Source organism: Delphinus delphis, chromosome 2 (assembly GCF_949987515.2).
Source record: "Delphinus delphis chromosome 2, mDelDel1.2, whole genome shotgun sequence".
Lineage (NCBI taxonomy): Eukaryota > Metazoa > Chordata > Mammalia > Artiodactyla > Delphinidae > Delphinus > Delphinus delphis.
Genome location: NC_082684.1, coordinates 37,357,735 through 37,361,618, shown reverse-complemented (window position 1 = coordinate 37,361,618; position 3,884 = coordinate 37,357,735). Strand labels below are relative to the sequence as shown.

The 3,884-nt window shown below is 43.9% G+C and overlaps 1 pseudogene; it reads left to right on the top strand.

Moving 5' to 3' along the window:
- The first annotated feature begins 2,551 nt into the window (after positions 1–2,551).
- On the top strand, positions 2,552–3,272 carry LOC132417748 (nucleolar protein 56 pseudogene; annotated as a pseudogene).
- Positions 3,273–3,884: the final 612 nt, after the last annotated feature.

Here is a 3,884-nt window from a genome sequence, read left to right as displayed (position 1 = left end):
TTGAAATCAGAATCTGTGTTTTATTCATCTTTATGTCCCCAAAACCTGGCAATGCCTGGCTTGGAGTTGTCAGGAGTTTTGTCAATAATGTGTTTAACACTTACAATGTATACCAGACATTTTTCCAGAACCAATACATGTATTAACTCAATTAATTTTCATAGTTACCGAATGAGGTAGGTTATATTTTTATCGTCCCCATTTTTCAGATGAGAAAAATGAGATACAAAGAGGTTAGGTAACTTTCTGGAGGACAAAGGCAAGAGCTGGGATGTGGACCAGGGCAGTCTCGTTCTAGAGTCTGCAACCACCCTCCCTACCACATCTACAGGGTTTGTGGAATTATTAAAGTTGAGTGAAGAGATCAGTCAGACCTCTTCCAGGAAAGCCTGTACATTTTCATCAGACACATCTAGAAAAACACTGAGGAAGTCCTGGAAACCACTAGTGTGCTTTAAGGTGACTTATGGACGGAAGAGAGGAAGTTGCAATGCCTCTGAGTGTGGGTGGTTTAGAGAAGGATGAAATATGTCCAAAAAAAAACCCAAAACAAAACAAAAAAAGCAATGAACACACAGAGGATTTTTTAGGGCTATGAAGATACTCTGCATGATACTATAATGATGAATACATGTTATTATACATTTGTCCAAACCCATAGGATGTGCAACACCAACGGACCTTGTGTAATTATGTTGTGTCAATGTGGGTTCAACACTTGTTACAAATACACCGCTCTGGTGGGGGGCTGTTGATAATGGGGGAGGCTATGCATTAGTGGGAGCAGGAGGTATATGGGAACTCTCTGTACCATCCTTTCAATTTGGCTGTGAACCTAAAACTGCCCTTAAAAATAAAATAAAATTAAAAAAACATGATCAGCAGAAAAAAATCAGTGAATACGAATAAAGCCAAGCAGCTGCGTTCCTGTTAACACCAAAACGGAAACCCAGGTGGGGCAGAAGCCTTTTGATCGGTGGCCCTGGTCAGCTGTGATGGAGAGCTGGCCAAGTATTTGGCGGACGCAGGGTCCATCACAAGCTGTAATAGCTCTGGTCATCACAAACCTCTGGTTTTTTTAATTTGTGTTCGGTCTCATACAGATATTAATGTTTGAGCAAAATTTTAGAAATCACCACAGAAACCAGGAAGCAACTCTCTTATTTGGAAAACCAGCTAATGGAAAGTTTTATAAAATAAGAAAGAAGCTTATGCTTCAGCAGTGGGATTTGCGGCATCTCTTCCATGTTACACAGTTAATGTCCACAAATAATGTCTCATTTGGTACCACATAATAATTTTAGCCTTCAGAATTGGAAACTGCATAACTATTGGAGAAGTTTAAAAAGAATGAGAACAGGGCTTCCCTGGTGGCAAAGTGGTTGAGGGTCCGCCTGCTGATGCGGGGGACACGGGTTCGTGCCCCGGTCCGGGAGGATCCCGCATGCCGCGGAGCGGCTGGGCCCGTGAGCCATGGCTGCTGAGCCTGCGCGTCCGGAGCACAGGCTCCGCAGCGGGAGAGGCCACAACAGTGAGAGGCCTGCGTACCACAAAAAAAACAAAAAATAAAACAAAAAAAAAAGAATGAGAACATAATGATTTCCCAAATAAGTAAAGACTTTGCACAGCTGAAGCAAAAGGAAGTAGACTTATGGAAATGAGAGGCAGTGTGGCACCAGGGAGGGGCTAGGCTGGCATCAGGACACATGGGTTTGAATTTCAGTTCTGCTATTTACTCACTCAGTGTCTTTCCACGGGGCACTTAACCTCCCTGAGTCTTACTTTCCTCATCTGGAAGTTGAGAGGGTTGCCCTAGATAATCCTTAAGGACCTGCCCAGCCAGAAGTCTGAATCCACAAGAAACATGGTGCAGTGAAGGTCATGGCATTAGTTTCCATGTGGTTCTTATACATAGTGAAGCCCACATGAAGTGTTCCATTTGGACAGGCAGCTTGCACACGCGGCGACATGGAATCTTCTGCAAAGGAAGTGGCCTTTTGATGTGCTCCACAGCATGCCACTTCTGGGTATATATCCCAAAGAGCTGCAGGCAGAGGCTCAAGCAGATATTTGCACACCCATGTTCACAGCAGCATTATTAATAATGGCCAAAAGGTGGAGGCGACCAAAAACAGATGAATGGAGAAACAAAATGTGACTATATATATATATATATATATACACACACACACATATATATATGTGATTCAGCCATAAAAAGGAATGAAATTTTGATATATGCTAAAACTCAGATGAGACGAAAGCATTACACCAGAAAAAATAATCCAGACACAAAAGGGCAGATATTGTATGATTCCACTTATATGAGGTACCGAAGACAGGCTAATTCATAGACAGAAAGTAGAGTAGAGGTTACCAGGGGCTGGGGGGAAGAAAGAAGCGGGATTTATTGTTTAATAGATATAGAGTTTTTGTTGGAGGCAATGAACAGTTGTAGGTATGGCCAGTCCTGATGTCTGAGTGATTCCCTGGGCCCAGCAAAGGGACCTAGTTTCTGGAGCCTTGAAGACAAAGGGTAACACCCCAGAATATGGTCTCATTTTCCACTCTATCTTCACTGGCCAAGCAGCTGCTGAGAACAAAGGCCGCATCTCCTGATACCTGGCAAAGAAATGCGGTATTGCCTCATGAACTGGTGCCCATGAGTGTATTTGGGGAAGAGCTTCAAGAACAAGTGGAGGAGCAGCTGTCTTTCTATGAGACTGGAGAGAGTCCACGAAAGAAACTGGATACCGTGAAGGAAGCAATGGTTCAGGCAGAGGGAGCAGCTGCTGAGATGACTAGGGAGCTAGGCAGGAGAAGAAATGCTTGGAGAAGGCAGGGACGACTGGCTGCCGTGGCCCCGGCATCTTCAGAAAGCAGTAGTGGTATCCAGGGGGAGTGTGAGGGGACAAGTGAAAGACACAAAAAGAAGACAAAGCAAAAGCCCAGAAGGCTCCTCAGGAGGATGAGATGGAACATACATCTGTCTCTTTCTCCAAACCCAAGAAAAAGAAATCTTTTTTCAAGGAGGAGCTGCTCAGGAGTGATCTTGAAGAGACAGCTGGCAGTGGAAGTCTTCCCAGTGAGCGACCCTGAAGAGTCAGGAAACAAGAGTGCCCCCAAGAAAAAGAGGACATTCTCTTCCAGGGAGGAGCCACTCAACCGCTGAAGAGGCTGCTGGCAGCAAGGGCAGCAGCTCCAAGAGAAAGAAAACGTTCCAGAAGCTATCGCAGGGAGATGAGGATGGACATTTCCCTGCTGGGGCATAACCCACAGAGGTATCTCCCAACCCATCCCCTACATCCCAATAAAAACAAATTCACAAGAGTAAAAAAAGAAGAAGTTTTAGATATATATAGTGATGATGGTTACACAACCTTGAGAATGTATTTAATGCTACTGAATTGTATGCTTACAAACTTTTAAAAAGAGGGACTTCCCTGATGGTCCAGTGGCTAAGACTCCATGCTCCTAATGCAGGGGGCCCTGGGTTTGATCCCTGGTCAGGGAACTAGATCCCACATGCAGCAACTAAGAGTTTGCAATCCGCAACTAAGAGTTCATGTGTCGCAACTAAGACCCGGCTCGGCCAAACAAATAAAAAACAACAAAGAAACAAAAGCAAAACCAAAAAAACCCCACATATGTTTAAAAAGATAAACACTGTGTTATGTACCGGGTTGGCCAAAAAGTTCGTTCGGATTTTTCCCTAAGATGGTAGGGAAAACCCAACGAACTTTTTGGCCAACCCAATATATTTTACCACAATAAAAATAAATGTTTTAAGTGAGTGCTCTGTGTGCTTCTGTTAAAAACATTTTTTTGCATGTAAATCGGCTCTCTGTAAAGTGCAAGAGAAAGGTGAGAACATGGAAAGGGTG